Source organism: Dipodomys merriami, unplaced genomic scaffold (assembly GCF_024711535.1).
Source record: "Dipodomys merriami isolate MVZ:Mamm:240054 unplaced genomic scaffold, mDipMer1.0.p SCAF_3, whole genome shotgun sequence".
Taxonomy (NCBI): domain Eukaryota; kingdom Metazoa; phylum Chordata; class Mammalia; order Rodentia; family Heteromyidae; genus Dipodomys; species Dipodomys merriami.
In genome coordinates, this window is record NW_027204492.1 from 83464488 (window position 1) to 83484263 (window position 19776).

A 19776-nucleotide genomic window follows, 5' to 3' on the forward strand; every position below is an offset into this window, starting at 1 on the left:
TTGTTTTTCCCCTTCCCCTCCACAAATTATACCGACATCAAATACAGTGAAAGCAGGGCTTATACTGTGGGGGAGGGTCACAGACTTTCTTGTCCAGGCTGACTTTTAACTGTGATCCTCAGAGCTCAGTTTTTTGAGTAGCCAGGGTTACTGATGAGAGTCACCAGCACCAAGCCTACCCTGCCTTTCTGTTCACACTCCTGTACTCTTAGCTAGCAAGATTTTTTATTCAATTACAATGTGGCTGTCTTCCTAGTGAGTATGACATGCTTTTTCTCTTTTTTTTTTTCATTTAATTTTTTCATGAAAAGAATTAGTGTTAATCCACAGATCCTCCAAGAGACCCAGCCTGGTTCTATGGGAACCCCTATCACCAGGCTGAGGCTCAGTAGTGAGACATGACTCATCTGAGTCTCATCCTTTCTCTCTTTTTTTAGCTTCAGTTTTATTTCATGAAAAGAAACAGTTTTTTTGCCTTATGCTGAAGGCTTATGCCTGTAATCCTATTTATTCAGGAGGCCAAATCTCTTGCTTCTCTGGAGCACATCAGGTCATCTGGTTCCTGTGGTGCTGCCTCCCCTGCTCAAGTCCTGTAAACACAGCTGTGCTGGGAGCCCAAGGGTTAAGACCACAGAGAAGAACCCACATTCAGAGGTAGAGTGTCCACACTGGGAAAGTATTGGTCAGAGGGGTGGGGCCTGAGTGACCAGGAAGGGAATGTTTTATAGAGGTCAGATCCCTCATTTTGTGGACTATGCTGCTCTGGTAGCTAGAAGGAAGGCCGGAGGCCAGTTTCTGTGACTGTAATGCATGGCAGATTTCGGCTCCTCGGAAATGGTATTTTAGCCACCCTCCTAACAGCTCAACTCTCGGGACCACACGACTTTTCCATGGGGAATCAGGAGGCAGCCATCAGAGGAGCTTCTGGGAGGCCAAGGTAATATCAGTGGTGGAATCCCTGGAAACCTGAGAGTGGTCTCTAGATGGTGCCCACTCATGGAAGGGCTGTTCTGGTTTCAAGTATGCATGCAAGGACAGGTGCTGCTCTTTGATTTTATTTATTTCCGTTGTATATGCAAGTATGTATGTATGTGTGTATGTATGTATTTTGATCTAAGCTGAAGAAGCCCACTAGAAAAGGAAAGCTGAAGTTGCATGCATTCTGGCTGAAACCAAAGGCAGAGTGCCCCAGATAGAGACCAAAATCTCTGTGGAGCTGCTTTTGCTTTTCAATTACATAGGAAGGAGACATGCCTGCCATGGGAGGGCAGATAAACAGGGTGTGTGTGTGTGTGTGTGTGTGTGTACACGCGCGCGCGCACTTGTGCGTGTGTGCGTGCGGGCGGGGTATAATCAGAGGAACTCTGTGTGATATGCAGGGAATGTTTATTTCTGTGTGTGCGTGTGTGCGGGCGGGCAGGGTATAATCAGAGGAGCTCTGTGTGATATGCAGGGAATGTTTATTTCTGTTCCCTGATAGTGAGAAACTTCCCATTGAATTAGACCTTCCATGAGATGGACTAAGTAATAGCAGTGGAGGACCTGATATTCCCCAGTTTTCTGGGAGCCATGTCATAGAATGAACAGCTAGCTAGGATTCCATCTGATTCCTGTGGGGCGGGTGATTCTGGGTGGGCAGCCATTTTGTAGAACAAAAAATCATGCAGTTATTTCTTTATCACTGCTTATTTTAGAGAAGCAGGTATAATTTACATTTCTCAACAAGGTGAATAGAAGTAGTGTATGTGGCATTCCTGCCCATATCAGTACATCAATAAGGAGAAAGATGTTATTTTTACCCTGGAGATGAGTAACCTGGCAAAATTAAATAATAATCCCAAATATGATCGATATCCTGATTTTACAAATAAGGTGAGTATTTTTAATGAGTACTCGGTCTTAAACTCAGGGACAAAGCATTGCCCATTGCCTTCTCAGCTTTTTGTTCAGATCTGGGGGTCTATCACTTGAGTAATAGCCCCATTTCTGGATTTTTGGTGGTTAATTCACAATAAGAGGCTCATGGACTTTCTGGGCTGGCTTTGATCCAAGATCCTCAGAACTAAAGTCTCATGAGTAGTATGATTACATGCATGAGCCATGATCCCGTGGCTCAAATGAGGTGGCTTTTGTATGAGACAGTGGTGAGGATGGAAGGGTTTTTTGTTTTTTTTGGGTTTTTTGCCTCTCAAAAGCTTGACAGGTGCTCTTCTACTGAGGTGCACTTTAAGACCATCACAAATTAACTTAGAGGTCTTGACTGACAGAAGAGAGTCTTTAACTTTGATCTCCAGGGAAGCCACAGGTATTTAAAAGGCAGACATAGTATGGTAATTGAGCCATGGAAAGGTTAATCAATAGTCTCAAGGTTATAGAAAGTATAATTGTAGATTCTTGATTCAAATCCAGGTGTCTGTGCCTTCATTTTCTACCTTCTAAACAACCATTACTGCCATTTTCCATATCTACAACTTTTTATGTTCTTTCCAAGCTACAGATCTCCTGATCCAACTGATAGCCATCCTGTCACATTTCACTCACCAAGTCTTCACAGAGAAGAGTAATAGAGACCATGGGGCCCAAGGCCGTCCCATAGCCTCTGGAAAGAAAATGGGGTATAGAAGGGAGTCTAATCATTTTTCACTGTGGATGCTTTCATCTGGTTAAATATCTTAACCACATAAAATAAAAGCAATTGTAAAAACAATAACAGCACCAACATAAAATAAGGCATATAGATAAGATTACTTTATTATACCTTTCTTAACTTGTATAAAGGGGTTACAAAGTAATATGTCAGTTTATTAGTACAATGCATCACGGTCAATATCACTCTTTTCACTATTCTCCCCTATCTCTCCCATCCCCATCTATCACCTTCATTTTCCTAGGTTTTGTTGTTGTTCTTGTTGTTTTGCTGTTGTATTGCTGGTCCTGGAATTTGAACTTTGGGCTTGGGTGCTGTCCCTGAGCTTCTTTTTTGCTCAAGGCTACCACTCTACCACTTGTGCCACAGTGCCACTTCCAGCTTTTTTTTTTGTGATTAATTGGAGATGAGTCCCATGGTCTTTCATGTCCCTACTGACTTCATTCTGTGATCCTCAGATCTCAGCTTCTTTTTTTTTTTTTTTTTTTTTTTTTGGGTCCGGTCGTGGGGCCTGAACTCTGGGCCTGGGCGCTGTCCTTCAGCTCTTCAGCTCAAGGCTAGCACTCTACCACTTGAGCCACAGCGCCACTTCCAGCTTTTTTTTCTTTTTGCTTATGTGGGGCTGAGGAATCGAACCCAGAGCCTCGAGCATGCAAGGCAAGCGCTCTACCACTGAGCCACCTTCCCAGCCCCAGATCTCAGCTTCTTGAGTAGCTAGATTACAGGTATGAGCCACTGGCACCTGGCCATTTTCCTAGTTTTATTTTTACATATAAACTTTAAACATTCTGATGGCATTCTTTCACCTTCATTTTATCTACCCCTTCTCCCATTCACCTCACCCCTTCCTGACACTTCAAGTACCAATATTCTCATATTCATTGTATTAATCTGTGAATCATTCAAAAAGTTACCTCATTGGACTACTCCCCTTCCCATGCCATACATAAAACACTCGTGTACATGTGTATATGATCCTGTGTGTGCATATATATATATATTTATTTATAAATGAAATCCAAATTATATGTATACATATATATGTATATATATACATATACATATATATATATATATATATATATATATATGAAAACACAGATGTCCTTTGTCTCTCTAGGCCTGATGTCCTTCACTTAATATAATTTTTTCCAGGTACATTTATACCGTACAGAGGGGTTACAATTACATGGGCAAGATAATGAGTACATTTCTTTTTTAAAAAATTTTTTTATTGTGAACATACTGTACAGAGGGGTTACAATTACATGGGCAAGATAATGAGTACATTTCTTATCAAGCATTGTTGCCTCCTCCTTTGTTTCCCCTTCCTATCCCTTCCCACCCCCCCCTGCCAAAGTTGTAAAGTTCATTTTTCGACATAACGACTTGTACATCTCATTGTTGCATTGGGTTCACCTGTATCTCTATTTAAACGATTTGTTTTTTCCCTTCCCCGCCACAAATTATATCAACATCAAATACAGTGAAAGCAGGGGTTATACTGTGGGGGAGGGACATACAAAGCAACAAAGAAATCATCTTATAAATATGTTAGAAACAATCGCATGAAAGTAAAAACATTTGAATACTTATCTTGGGGTTCATTTCACCTAACATCAACTTATCTGACCTTTTCTGCTTGTCTCAGACATATACTAGTTATTGCAAATAAGGGAAACCATGGGACCTATGTTTCTTTGGGCCTGGCTTACTTCACTTTATATAATTTTTTTCCAAGTCTTTCCATTTCCTAACAAGTGGGGCAATGTCATTCTTTCTGATGGAGGCATAGAATTCCAGGCACATTCATTTTTGTGCTAATGATATAATCTACTTCCTAATAGATGATAAAGTTCCATTGTGAGCACAGACACACAGACACAGACACAGACAGATAAATGCACAGTGTGTGTGTGTGTGTGTGTGTGTGTGTGTGTGTGTGTGTGTGTCTGGTGTGTGTCTGACATCTTCTTGCTCCATGTGTCAGTTGAATGGCCTCTGGGCTGTTTTCATACTTGACTGTGGCGAATAGTGCCGCGGTGAAAATGGTTGTGTAAGTGGCTTTAATGAATTGTTCATAGTAAGATGATTGTCATCAGATACAAACTGAGTTCCCTGTAATGACAGTGAACTGAGTTATCTTTCTCTTGCAAGGAGTCTGATATACTTACTGGTCTTTGTAGACCTGTGGGAGACCAAGATCGCTGGCCTCCTAATCCGTGGGAATATGTAAGTGATTCTATAGTGTTTCTATGAAACCCCTGAGTTGTCCTTAGTAGAGGCCTCATACACAAGGAGGTAACTATGTTAATTTTTACACTGTCTGGGGGATAGGTCAAATTGACAGCTGGTTGTGCCTGATACAGGGCAAATTGAGGACCTCATTCACTATTGCCCCTTCTAATGATTGCCCTCTTAGCATAGTGCACCTAATCTGGTCAAAGAGTAGGCCACATTCCTGTGAACCCTGGCCTTTTGCCATCCTTATGGATATGTGCCGCTGACCGGCTCTGTAGGGACGACGGAGGACACCTAGTGGAGGAACTGGAATAGGTGGGGAGATGGCAAACAGACAACTCACACACAAGAGGAGTGGATGCTGAGTGCGATTTAATGCAGAGGATAACAAACTTTTATAGCAAAAAGTCTCCATAAGAAAGGGCAGAAGGTTACACAATCTTGCTGCAGGGCTTCATTCTTGGGTGGTCACCAGCTGGTCGCCTGATAGGCACTTGTTTCCGGCTTATCTCTATTTTTAAGAAATACAGTGGGTTTCGATGTTTATCACCAATTAACCATTACCTTCTTTTATAGAGGCCTTAACTGTCCCATAAGATCTTTCCTGTTCCTTTTTTAATAGTAAGCACCAAGGAGACCTAGATCTAGCAAGTCTCTTAGTAAATGAAAGAGAGTAACAGGAAATTCTTTCTCCTAAGTAGTTCTCTCAGCAATTGCCATACATTCTTTCTGTTCTAGCTGCGCCTACAGCTTCTTGTAAATCTCTTACAAACAATTCCTTCTGCTGAAGTGACATCGTGAAACACCCAATACTTTTACATTTACTTATGACTTGTCTACTAGCCTCCATAAGAGGGGTTTCAGGGTAGCACTTAGCTCTGGTGAGTTAGTCATATTTTTAAGACACTCATCAGATATTGGAGTCGTCAACACTCTTAAGAAAGAGCTTTGAATAAGGGAACGTTGAGCATGAGTAAGTACAATGAGCAGCAGAAACAGTAAAAGATTAATAGGCACTCTTATACAGTGGAGAAAAGAAAAACAGAAACAGAAACACATCTTTCCCAGGGGTTTGCCAGCCTTTCCAGGAGTAGGCCTCTTTGAAGCCCTATTCTACAAGGTAGACTTCGGTGAAGTCCCAATACTCAGAGATAGGTCTCTGAAGCTCCATTCTCAGGTCTGAAAGCTGGTTTCCCATGCTAAGCAGACTCCACTGGAGTAGGCGTGGCAGATAACCATGGGACCTATGTTTCTTTGGACCTGGCTTACTTCACTTACTATAATTTTTTCCAGGTCTTTCTATTTCCTAACAGATGGGGCGATATCATTCTTTCTGATGGAGGCATAGAATTCCATTGTATATATAAATACCACATGTTCTTGATCCATTCATTTACTGAGAGGCATCTGGGTTGGTTCCATATCTTAACTATTGTGAATAATTCTGCGATAAACATTGTTGTGCTGATAGCTTTAGTATGGCCTTGTTTGTGATCATTTGGGTAAATGCCTAAAAGTGGGATTGCTGGGTCATGCTTTCCAAAGTGGTTGAACAAGTTTACACTCCCACCAACAATGCAGTAGGGTCCCCTTCTGTCCACATCCCCTCCAGCATCTGTTGTTATTGGATTTCTTGATTACAGTCATTCTAACTGGGTTGAGGGGGTGGAATCTCAATGTTGTTTTGATTTGCATTTATTTTGTGGCTAGAGAGTTGAGCATTTCTTCATGTGTCTATTGGCCATTCTTATTTTCTCTTCAGAGAAGTCTCTCTTTAAGTCTTGAGCCCACTTACTAACTGAGCAGTTGTTTCTTTGAGGATTTGTTGTTGGGGGATTTAGTTTTTTGAGTTCTAAGTATATTTTAGTTATGAGACCCTTGTTCGTTGTATGGCTATGAAGATCTTCTCCTAATCCATGGGCTTTCTATTGATCTTGCTAGCTATGTCCTTTGCCATGCAGAAGCTCTGCAGTTTCATGTAATCCCATTTATCCAAACTTTCTTTGATTTGCTGTGTTTCTGGGTCTTTATTAAGAAAATTTCAGCCTGTGCCAAGGAGCCCAAGAGTTTCTTCTATTCCTTCCTGTAATGTTTTCCGGGTGTCTGCTTTGCCTTCGAGATCTTTGATCCATTTGGAGTTGATTCTGGTGCAGGGTGATATATAAGGATCTAGCTTTAGTTTTCTACAAGTGATTAACCAATTTTGCCAGCACCATTTACTGAAGAGACTGTCTTTCATTCTATATTTTTAGCTCCCTTATTGAAAATTGGGTGACTATACATCTGTGGGTTCATTTCTGGGTCTTCAGTTCTATTCTATTGGTCCTCAGGTCTGTTCTTGTGCAGTATCAAGCTGTTTTGATTACTATGGCTTTGTAGTAGCGTGTGAAGTTTGGTATTAATATTCCTCTAGCACTGTTCTTTCTGCTAAGGATTGTTTTTGCTATTTTGGGTCTTTTATTGTTCCATATGAATTTTTGGATTGCTTCTTCTATTTCATTGAAGAATGAGGTTGGGATATGTATACGTATCGCATTGAATTTGTAGATTGTGTTTGGCAGTATTGCTATTTTCATGATGTTAATCCTCCCAATCCAGGAGCATAGGAGGGTTTTCCACTTCCTTAGTTCTGCTTTAATTTCCTTTTTCAGGTTTATAAAGTTTTCATCATAGAGTTCCTTTACTTCTTTAGTTAACTCCTAGGTATGTTATTTTTTGTGGGGCTATTACAAAAGAAGTTGCTTTCCTGATTTCAGCCATGCTCTTCTAGTTATTGGCATACAGAAAAGCCATTGATTTTTGAGGGTTAATTTTGTATCCAGCTACTTTGCCAAAGTTTCTAATCAACTCAGGTAACTTGGGAGTGGAGTCCATGGGGTTCTTTTAATACAAGATCGTGTCATCTGCAAAGAGGGAGAGTTTTACTTCATCTTTTCCTATTTGGATCCCCTTTATGTTTATATCTTGTCTTGTTGCTCCAGGTAGGCATTCTAATACTAAATTGAAGAGAACTGGAGTAGCTCTTCATTATTGTAAACAATATTTTTGAACAAAAGCTCTGGCAGCCTGGATTATTATTATGTCAATAATGTGGTATGAAATCAGAGTTTTATTTTTCTAGATAAATGCTAAACTAATGAGCTGGCATTCTATACTTGTATTCCATGGTGATCTCAATGTCAGATCTTCAATTTTGATAGAGGTGGGCCTGGGCTTTTTTTCTTCCATTTTTTGCATCCTGTCATAGCTGGGATAACTCACACAGCATCAAGCCCAGACTTGCTTGAGAAGGATTCTTCCAAAGTGGGTTGCAATGGCTGGCATTGATCCTCCTGGATCTCAACCTTTTAAATGTTTTATTTTGAATATCTCTCCAGAAACAGATTTATTGTATTGACAAGTGTGAACACTTTATTTAATGTGAAGGAAACTATCCCTCTTCAATTGATAGTTTCCAACAATGTTCTGGGCTGGAAAGGCAGATTTTTTTAGTGCTACATACAGTTATCTTATTGCCCTATACTGTCATATGTAAAGGTACTCCACCCTTCCATTCAAGCACTATTCCTAATTTTGGGTTTTGAAGTATGTGTGTGTTTTACTAATGAGTGGTGATTTCATTGTTTTAATATTTCTGTTTGCCAGTTTATGCATAACTTCACTCTGGGGCACAAAGTTAACCCACCTCTCTTGTGAGTCATTTTAATGGCAGTTCTGTGTGCTTCCTTGCTTGCATCAATTCCTCACTAAAATGTTGTGAAGACTTAATACAAATCAAAATTCATAGTAATCCCAGAGAGTTATAATGACTCCCAAAGAACTGGCAAAGTCTAAGATGGTTTTGCAGTTAGTGAGAGTTTGGCTAATATGGATGTCAGATAGCTCTGCAAGCACAGCTCCCATTAAATGACACACAGACAAAGAGTTCTCTATGAACAACAAGAGGCATTTGAGTGCTTTTTTTCCCCTTTGGTTGTGGGGCTTGAACTCAGACTGGCACTGTCCCTGAGCTCTTCAGCTCAAGGCTATCACTTGAGCGACAGTGACACTTCCTTGAGTGCTTTGGTGATAACATTGAATTTATATATGTTCATTAACTGTGATATAACTATCACACACATTCTGTGTGTGTGTGTGTGTGTGTGTGTGTGTGTGTGTGTGTGTGTGTGTGTGTGTGTGTGTGTGTGTGTGTGTGTGTGTGTGTGTGTGTGTGTGTGTTGTACTCGAGGCTTGAAATCTGGTCCTGGGCATTATCCTTGAGCTTTTTTGCTCAAATCTGACACTCCATCCCCTAAAGTCACAGTTCCACTTCTGGCTTTTTGGTGGTTAATTAAAGATAAGAATTTCAGGGACTTTCCTATGCAGTCTGGCTTCAATTATGATCATCAACCTCAGCCTACTAAGTAGTTAAGATTACAGGTATGAGCCACCTGTGCCTGCTTAGAATGGTTTCTTAAAGACTTACAATGCCCAAAAAAACGTGGTTATAAGCTTAAATGAAGTTTTAGATGTTCTGAATCAGTGAAAGCTGTGATGTTTGGAGAGGAGGGGGAGGAACTATCAATTGGAGGCCTATTCTGAGGACAGAGCTCAGTCTGAGGAGGCAAGAGGTTCTCCACAATATACCATCAATGCCAAGAGTTGTGGCCCACCCTGATACTAGACACATGGAGACAGAATGTGGACAGAAGACTCCAAACTTCTCACTCCCCTAAAAGAAAGCACAGAAACTGCCATGTCTCTTCTTCACAGTAGACTATTCCTAGGTGAGAACATCACACCCACACACCATTAAAAAGGGGGAAAGCAAAATAAATAAATGAGGGAATATGTTCTACTTAAAAAATACTATTCAGTACATCATTCTCTCTCCCCACCTGGTTGTCACTTTCATGATTTTTCTTTTTTTGGTGCCAGGCCTAGAGCTGGACTTCAGGGACTGGGCACTGACCCTGAGATTTGTCCACTCAAGGCTAGTGCTCTACAACTTGAGCCCCTGGTCTACTTCCAGCTTTTAAGTGGGTAACTAGAGAAAAATGTATCATAGACTCTGCTTTCTGAGACTACTCATTAGGTGGCTTACATGCGAGAACCACAGAGGCCCAGCTGGCATTCATGATCTTATATTTAACTCGGTCTCTCCTTAGATTTCAATTCCCACCATCAGCTTTTCTGCTTGACTCATACATATACTAGATATTGCAAATAAGGGAAACCATGGGACCTATGTTTCTTTGGGCCTGGCTTACTTTACTTAATATAATTTTTTCCATGTCTTTAATTTCCTAACAAAAGGGGCAATGTCATTCTTTCTGATGGAGGCATAGAATTCCATTGTGTATATATACCACATTTTCTTGATCCATTCATCTACTGAGGGGCATCTGGGTTGGTTCCATATCTTAGCTATGGTAAATAACGCTGCAATAAATATAGTTGTGCTGGTAGCTTTAGTGTGGTCTTGTTTGTAAACATTTGGGTAAATGCCCAAAAGTGGGATTGCTGGGTCATAGGGGAGCTCTATGTGAAGTCTTTTGAGGAACCTCCATACTGCTTTCCAAAGTGGTTGAACAAGTTTACACTCCCACCAACAATGAAGTAAGGTTCCCTTCTGTCCACATCCCCTCCAGCATCTGTTGTTGTTAGAGTTCTTGATTTTTGCCATTCTAACTGGAGTGAGGTGGTATCTCAATGTTGTTTTGATTTGCATTTCTTTTATGGCTAGGGATGTTGAGCATTTCTTCATGTGTCTATTGGCCATCCTTCTTTCTTCAGAGAAGTTTCTCTTTAAGTCTTTTTTTTTTCAGGTATTCTTAATTATATTTTATGTGTGTGTACAGTATGATGCTTTCGCATATTCTCTTTAAGTCTTTAGCCCACTTATTTATTGGGCAGTTGTTTCTTTGAGGATTTGTTGTTGGGGGATTTAATTTTTTGAGTTCCAAGTATATTTTACATATGAGACCCTTGTCGGTTGTATGGCTAGTGAAGATCTTCTCCCATTCCGTGGGCTTTCTATTGATCTTGCTAGCTATGTCCTTTGCCATGCAGAAGCTCTGCAATTTCATGCAATCCCATTTGTCCAACCTTTCTTTGATTTATTGTGTTTCCGGGTCTCTTCAGAAAATTTCGGCCTGAGCCAAGGAGACCTAGGGTTTCTCCTTTTCCATCCTGTAATGTTTTCAGAGTGTCTGCTTTGACTCTGAGGTCTTTGATCCATTTGGAGTTAATTCTGGTGCAGGGTGGTATATAAGGGTCTAGCTTTAGTTTTCTACAAGCAGTTAACCATTTACTGAAGAGGCTGTCTTTCTTCTATTCTATTTTTTTAGCTCCCTTATTGAAGTTTAGATGGCTATAGGTCTGTAGGTTCATTTCTGGGTTTTCAATTCTATGCCATTGGTCCTGAGGTCTGTTCTTATGTCAGTACCAAGCTGTTTTGATTACTATGGCTTTATCGTAGAGTTTGAGATTTGGTATTGATATTCCTCTAGCAGTGTTCTTTCCGTTGAGGAGCGTTTTTGATATTCGGGGTCCATATGAATTTTTGGATTGCCTCTTCTATTTCCTTGAAGAATGAGGTTGGAATTTTGATAGGTATCGCCTTGAATTTGTAGATAGCATTAGGAAGTATTGCCATTTTCACGATGTTAATCTTTCCAATCCAGGAGCATGGGAGGTTTTGCCATTTTCTAAGTTCTGTTTTGATTTCCTTTTTCAAGATTTTAAAGCCGTGACGGTGGCGGGTGCTGGCGAGAGCTCAGATCTGTCTCCTTGCCTGGATTTTCCCTCTCTGGCCTAACTCTCTGACCTGTGATGGCACACTTGGTGTGATTCTCTGACTTAGGACTGTTCACTGGAACTCTAAAACTGCTTTCTTTTTTTTTTTTAAATTTAATTTTATTTTATTTGAGAACATACTGTACAGAGGGGCTACAATTACATGGGCAGGATAATGCATACATTTCTTACGAAGCATTGCAGCCTCCTCCTTTGTTTACCATTGACCTCCCTTCCCAGCCTCCCCCCTCCTCCCACCCAATTATACCCCCCTCCCCCCCCACACCGACATTGTAAAGTTGGTTTTGACATGACATTTTGTACTTCTCATTGTTGCAACAGGTCCACCTGAATCCTTAAACGACTTGTTTGTCCCCATCTCCTCCACATGTTATACTGACATCAAATATAGTGAAAGCGGGGGTTACACTGTGGGGGAGGGACATACAAAGCAACAAAGAAATAATCTTATAAATGCGTTAGAAACACATGCATGAAAGAAACGAAAACATTAAAATACATATTTAAGGGTTCATTTTCCTAACATCACATTATCTGACCTTTTCCGCTTGACTCATACCTATACTAGATATTGTAAATAAGGGAAACCATGGGACCTATGCTTCTTTGGGCCTGGCTTACTTCACTTAATATAATTTTTTCCAAACCTTTCCATTTCCTAAAAATGGGGAAATGTCATTCTTTCTGATGGAGGCATAGAATTCCATTGTGTATATATACCACATTTTCTTGATCCATTCATCTACTGAGGGGCATCTGGGTTGGTTCCATATCTTAGCTATGGTAAATAATGCTGCAATAAACATAGTTGTGCTGGTAGCTTTAGTGTGGTCTTGTTTGTAAACATTTGGGTAAATGCCCAAAAGTGGGATTGCTGGATCATAGGGGAGATCTATGTGAAGACTTTTGAGGAACCTCCATACTGCTTTCCAAAGTGGTTGAACAAGTTTACATTCCCACCAACAATGAAGTAAGGTTCCTTTCTGTCCACATCCCCTCCAGCATCTGTTGTTGTTAGAGTTCTTGATTTTTGCTGTTCTAACTGGAGTGAGGTGATATCTCAATGTTGTTTTGATTTGCATTTCTTTTATGGCTAGGGATGTTGAACATTTCTTCATGTGTCTATTGGCCATCCTTCTTGCTTCTTCAGAGAAGTTTCTCTTTAAGTCTTTCGCCCACTTATTTATTGGGCAGTTGTTTCTTTGAGGATTTGTTGTTGGGTGGTTTAATTTTTTGAGTTCCAAGTATATTTTAGATATGAGACCCTTGTCCGTTGTATGGCTAGTAAAAATCTTCTCCCAATCGGTGGGCTTTCTATTGATCTGGCTAGCTATGTCATTTGCCCTGCAGAAGCTCTGCAACCTCATGCAATCCCATTAGTCCAACCTTTCTTTGATTTGTTGTGCTTCTGGGTCTCTATTCAGAAAATTTCGGCCTGAGCCAAGGAGACCTAGGGTTTCTCCTATTCCATCCTGTAATGTTTTCAGAGTGTTTGCTTTGAGTTCAAGGTCTTTGATCCATTTGGAGTTGATTCTGGTGCAGGGTGATATATAAGGATCTAGCTTAAGTTTTCTACATGTAGTTAACCAATTTTGCCAGCACCATTTACTGAAGAGGCTGTCTTTCTTCCATTCTATTGTTTTAGCTTCCTTATCGAAGATTAGATGGCTATAGGTCTGTAGGTTCATTTCTGGGTTTTCAATTCTATTCCATTGGTCCTGAGGTCTGTTCTTATGCCAATACCAAGCTGTTTTGATTACTATGGCTTTATAGTAGAGTTTGAAATTTGGTATTGATATTCCTCCAGCAGTGTTCTTTCCGTTGAGGAGCGATTTTGCTATTCGGGGTCTTTTATTGTTCCATATGAATTTTTGGATTGCCTCTTCTATTTCCTTGAAGAATGAGGGTGGAATTTTGATAGGTATCGCATTGAATTTGTAGATAGCCTTGGGAAGTATTGCCATTTTCATGATGTTAATCTTGCCAATCCAGGAGCATGGGAGGTTTTTCCATTTTTTAAGTTCCGTGTTGATTTCCTTTTTCAAGATTTTAAAGTTTTCATCATAGAGGTCCTTCACTTCTTTGGTTAAGTTAATTCCTAGTAATTTATTTTTTGTGGGGCTATTACAATTGGAGTTGCTTTCCTAATTTCAGCCACACTTTTCTCATTGTTGGCATATAGAAAAGCCATTGATTTTTGGGGGTTAATTTTATAACCTGCTACTTTGCCAAAGTTTTGAATCAGCTTGAGTAATTTGGGAGTGGAGTCTATGGGATTCTTTAAATACAAGATCATGTCATCTGCAAAGAGGGAGAGTTTTATTTCTTCTTTTCCTATTTGGATTCCCTTTATGTCTGCATCTTTTCTTATTGCTGTAGCTAGGCATTCTAATACTAGATTGAAGAGAAGTGGAGAGAGTGGGCATCCTTGTCTTGTTCCTGAGTTAAGAGGAAATGGCTTTAGTTTTTCACCATTGAGTATAATGCTGGTTGTAGGTTTGTCATATACAGCCTTTATTGTATTGAGGAATGATCCATGGATTCCTAATTTTTCCAGAACCTTCATCATAAAGGGGTGTTGGATCTTGTCAAATGCTTTTTCTGCATCTATTGAGATAACCATGTGGTTCTTATTCTTGCTCCTGTTGATGTGATGAATAATATTAATTGATTTGCGTATATTGAACCAGCTTTGCATCCCTGAAATGAATCCTGTTTGATCATGGTGTATGATTTTTTGGATGAATTGTTGAAGTCGATCGGCCAAAATTTTGTTGAGAAGTTTTGCATCAATGTTCATCAAAGAAATGGGTCTATAGTTCTCTTTCTTTGATGAGTCCCTGCCTGGTTTTGGGATGAGGGTTATGATGGCTTCATAGAATGTGTTCGGTAGTGAGCTTTCTCTTTCAATTTCATTGAAGTGTTGGAGGAGTATTGGTGTGAGCTCTGCTTTGAAGGCCTTGTAAAATTCCGCTGTAAAACCATCTGGTCCTGGACTTTTCTTAGCTGGGAGGTCTCTTATTGCTGTTTCTATTTCAATGCTTGATATGGGCCTGTTAAGCTGCTTTAACTCATCTTGGTTTAGTTTTGGCATGTCAATATTTGCTAGGAAAAGGTCCATTTCTGTCAAGTTCTCAAACTTATTAGCATAAAGTTTTGAGAAGTATTCCCTTATAATGTTCTGAATCTTGGTTGTTTCCGTGGTGATGTTTCCATTCTCATCTCTGAGTTTATTAATTTGGGTGTTTTCTCTCCTTTTTCTGATAAGGTTTGCTAAGGGTCTGTCAATTTTGTTAAGTTTTTCGAAGAACCAACTCTTTGTTTTGTTGATTCTTTCTATAGTTTTTTTGGATTCTAATTCATTTAATTCTGATTTAATTTTGATTATTTCTTTCCGTCTACTGGATTGGGGTTTATCTTGCTGCTCTTTTTCAAGGAGGTTTAGATGTGTCATTAAATTGCTAGTTTCAGATCTCTCCAATTTGTTGATGTAGGAGCTCAGAGCTATAAACTTGCCTCTGAGTACTGCCTTTGCTGTGTCCCAGAGGAGCTGGTAATTTGTGTGTTCATTTTTGTTGAATAGCATGAACATTTGAATTTCCTTTCTAATCTCTTCCATGACCCACTCATGATTCAGCAGTGTGTTGTTCAGCCTCCATGTGATACCGGACTTTCTTTGGTGGCTTTTGGTGTTGAGTTCTAATTTTATTCCCTTGTGGTCAGAGAGAATGCAAGGTATAACTTCAATGTTTCTGAATTTAGACAAGTTTGCTTTGTGGCCTAGAAAGTGGTCTATTTTAGAAAACGTTCCATGTGCTGCTGAGAAGAACGTGTATTCTGATGCTGCTGGGTGAAATGTTCGGTAAATGTCTGTTAAGTCTAGTTGATCTATGCAGCTGTTTAGATCTGCGGTTTCTCTGTTGAGTTTTTGCTGAGTTGATCTATCTAGTGGGGAGAGTGGTATGTTAAAATCCCCAACAATTAATGTCTTTGGATCTATATGGGATTTGAGGGAAAGTAGTGTTTCTTTGATAAATTTGGGTGCTCCATTGTTTGGCGAATAGATATTTAGAATTGTAATATCCTCCTGAAGGAGAGATCCTTTAATTAGTATGTAGCCACCTTCTTTATCTCTTCTCACGAATTTTAATTTGAAGTCTATTTTATCTGATATTAGGATTGCAACTCCCGCCTGTTTATGAGGGCCGTTTGCTTGGTAGATTTTGTTCCAGCCTTTAACCTTGAAAATATGTTTGTTTTTACGGGCAAGATGTGACTCCTGCAGGCAGCAGATAGAAGGGTCTTGTTTTTTAATCCAACTAGACAGTCTATGTGGCTTAATTGGAGAGTTCAGTCCGTTAACGTTAAGAGATAGAACTTAGAGGTATTTGGGATTTCCTGCCATGTTATCCACCTTCTTGGGGGCTGTGAAAACTGGGTTCTTCCTAAGGTTCTTGGATTCTCAGTTTGGGTGCAGTTTCTTGGCCTTTGTTGCGTTCTTGTTGGTTTTCTATGTGTAGGACATCTTTAATAATCTTTTGCAGGGCTGGTTTGGTGGAGATGTATTGTTTCAATTTTTCTTTGCTATGGAAGGTTTTTATTTGGCCTTCAGTTATGAAGGAGAGTTTAGCTGGGTACAGTATTCTTAGTTGATAGTTGTTTGTTTTTAGGGCATGGCATACATCATTCCAGGCTCTTCTTGCTTTGATTGTCTCTGCTGAGAAATCTGAGGTAATTCTAATTGGTTTCCCTTTGTAGGTGATTAACCTTTTCTCCTTGACAGCTTTAAGGATCTTTTCCTTGGTCTGGGTTGATCCTGTGTGGATTATAATGTGACGGTGGGATGTCCTATTCTGGTGTGGTCTATTTGGGGTTCTAAAAGCTTCTTGTATCTGAATAGGCCTATCTTTTTGTATGTTTGGGAAGTTCTCTGCTAGGATCCTGTTAAACAAATTTCCTAGACCATTAACTTCTGTTTCTAGGTGCTCCTCTACACCCATTATCCTTAGATTGGGCCTTCTGATGGTGTCTTCCAGGTGTTGGATAGAGCTATCATATTTCTTGGACTTGTCTTGGATGTTCTTTCTCTATAATATCTAGGCTGTCTTCAATCCCTGAGATTCGATCTTCTGCATGGTCTAACCTGCTGTCAAGACTCTCTACTTTGTTTTTTTATCTCTTTTCCTTCTAATTGGTCAGCTTTGATGGCTTCAACTTCTTTGTTGAAGCTCTGTTTTAGGTCTTGTATGAATTTCTTTACTTCCTTAATTTGGTGTTCAGTGTTTGTTCTCAAATCACTTAGTTGATTGGTTATGGTTTCTTTGGACTCCCATTCCTTCTGTTGGGTTCCATTCAGCATTCCCTTTGTGGTCTCCCTGACTTCCTTCAGCTCTTTGTTAATGGATTCCATGAATGCCTTTAGTGATCTTTGTGTATTCTCTACCTGGTCTCTCAATTCCTGAATTACTCTTTGATTAGCTTCTTCCCGTCTGTGGGATTCCTGCAGTTCTCTTTCTTCCAGTTCGTGGGATTCCTGCAGTTCTCTTTGAGTGTTCTCTGCCTGCTCATGCCATTCCTCCCTTTCTCTTTGAGTATTCTCAAGTTGTTCACGCAAATCCTGTATCAGTTTTTGAGTAGCTTCCTCACGCTTATGATATTCCTGTATAAACTTCTGGGATGCCTCCTCTCTCTCCCTATCACGCTCATACAGAGTCCTTTGTACATTGTCAAACTTCTCATTTATCATGTTTGCTATTAGTGTTTGTAGAGCTATTTGGGAACTCTCCTCTGGATTATTCTTTATCTGTTCTAATCCCTAATTATCAAGATTGGGAATTGAGATACCCGAATTTCCCATTTTTCTTGTGTTTGTCCGGCTTACTCAGCCCATTTGAGATGAAGATTGCACCAGTTTTGTGCTAGAACTCTATCTTAAGGCAACCATCAACCAAAGTTTGCGTTTGTACAGTCAATAGTCTACAGATACAATCTAGTTCAACAGTTACATCTATTCAACATCAAACAACTATATGTTAAAGGACTTCGAACCGCAGAAAAGAATTTGGAAAACCAGAAATTATTAGGATTAGGGAGAGATGTGGGTAAAAAATAGGAATAGATTGGTGTGGGGAGGCACAGGGAGAGTTAACTATGTCCTAATCACAATGCAGGAAATGGGTTGGGTAGGATGCAAGTAGAGAGAGAGAGAAAAAGAAGAGACGGAAAGGGGAATGAAGAGAGACCAGAAAAAAATAGAAACGTAAAAATTAATGTTATTATAGAGGTTAAAAGACCGTCTATTTAGAGAGGAATGTGAATATGTTCAGAGAAGGGGAGGGACATAGAGGAGATGTGAAAAACTTTAAGGATGGGAAAGGGAGAAGAAAAGATCAGAAGTTCAGTAGACCTAGACAAAAAACAAAAAGATAATTAAGAAAGAAAGAAAAAGAGAAAGAAGACAAGAAAAGAAAGTAAAACGCTCATTCACATATTCCTAAAATAAAAATTATAAGATGAGAAAAAAAAAGTTACTGGAAAACAATTATTTTTTCAGAAGAGGCAAAAATTAAAGATTAATAAAAGTTTTAGAAGGGAAAAAAATTTATATACATACATATATATATATATATATATAAGGTAACAAAAAACAAAAAACAAGCAAAAAAAAGAAAAGAAGAAGAAGAAAAAAAAAGAAAAAAAAAGAAAAAAAGTTTTTTGATTTTTTTTTGGGGGGGGGAGGAGTGGGAAGAATCCTGTATCTCCCTTTTGTCTGTAACCAGTCTCTTGTTGGAGTCTCTGGTCAGCTTGAGGTCCTGTGGCTTGATTGGTTTCTTAAGTCGGTTGGTTGGAAGAGGCAGAAAAATGCTCTGCTTTACCCAAGATTTTGAGATCCCCCTCCCAGGTTAGTTTTCTGGGAGGGTGATCTGCTTTGAGAATCACAAAAGAGGGGGATGCGGTGATGAGGCTAGGTTCTGGGTAGAGTTGAGGCCTTTCAACAAACAGTAGCTTTTCCCTGGGGCTATTTTGTGATAAAGCTCACAGCGCCCAGCCTGGAGCCATTCTCAGGGTTTCTGTTTTTCAATTGATTGTGGTAGCTGCTAGAGGGAGGGGCAGCCTCTGGCTCTGGTTACCCAGTGAGGCAAGGCACTCCAATGGCTGGCTCCTGAGCTGGGTGACTTTTCCCTGGATGGAGCTGAGTCTGGCAGGTCACTTCGCCGTTCAGTTCTTGTGACCTGCTAAATGACTCGTTTTATTCCAAGGCCTGAGCTGGAGCTAGCAGCTCCTCTGAGCTTTGTGGGTATCCAAGATGGAGATCACCGGTGCTGGGGGGGGAGGGGTGGCCTTCCCTCCTCTGCTCCCTGAGAAGGAGTGAGGACGTCGGGCTTGTACTCACGCCGAGTCTTGGATCCTGGGTCGTCTTTGGTCTGCAAACAGCAGGATGAAGATGTCCGCTCCTTGTCGGTTCTTGTTGGTGTTGAGTAGAATCCGCTCGTCCGCTGCGTCTGGCTCCTTCTTCCCGGACTCTCTGTGTCTCAGGTATGACCCCGCGGCGACCGCCGCCGCGACCCTGCCGCCGCAGCGGCAGCTGATGTGTTTCCTTGGCTTCCCCTCTCTTGTCTAACTCTCTGTCCTGTGATGGCACACTTGGTGTGATTCTCTGGCTTAGGACTGTTCACTGGAACTCTAAAACTGCTTTCTATGCGAGAGCTTGTTCAGATTCCAGCTTCTCCTCCGCCATCGTCCCGAAACCTCTGTGTCTCTAAAACTGCTTTCTATGCGAGAGCTTGTTTAGCCTCCAGTTTCTCCTCCGCCATCTTCCCGGAACCTCCTGTTTTTTTTTCTTAAATATGGTTTTTATTGTAAAAATACTGTACAGAGGAGTACAGTTACATCAGCAAGGTAATGAGTACATTTCCTATCCAGCATCGTTACCTACTCCTTTGTTTTTCCTCTACTCTCCCTTCCCTCCCACCTCTGCAACTATACTCCCCCTTCCCCCTTCCTCCTTCCCACCTAAATTGTAAAGTTTTTTTTTTGAACATAGTGTTTTGTACATCTTATTGTTACCATGGGTCTACCTGTATCCCTAT

At 40.3% G+C, this 19776-nt stretch overlaps 1 long non-coding RNA gene across 3 annotated transcripts in view; it reads left to right on the forward strand.

The window, feature by feature from the left end:
* The first annotated feature begins 743 nt into the window (after nt 1-743).
* LOC138840334 (uncharacterized) overlaps nt 744-19776 on the forward strand; it is a 245295-nt gene continuing 226262 nt past the window's right edge. For all 3 annotated transcript variants that reach the window (XR_011376069.1, XR_011376067.1, XR_011376068.1), the window contains exon 1: nt 744-937. This is a non-coding gene — a long non-coding RNA (uncharacterized lncRNA). The remainder of the gene's footprint in view (nt 938-19776) is intronic.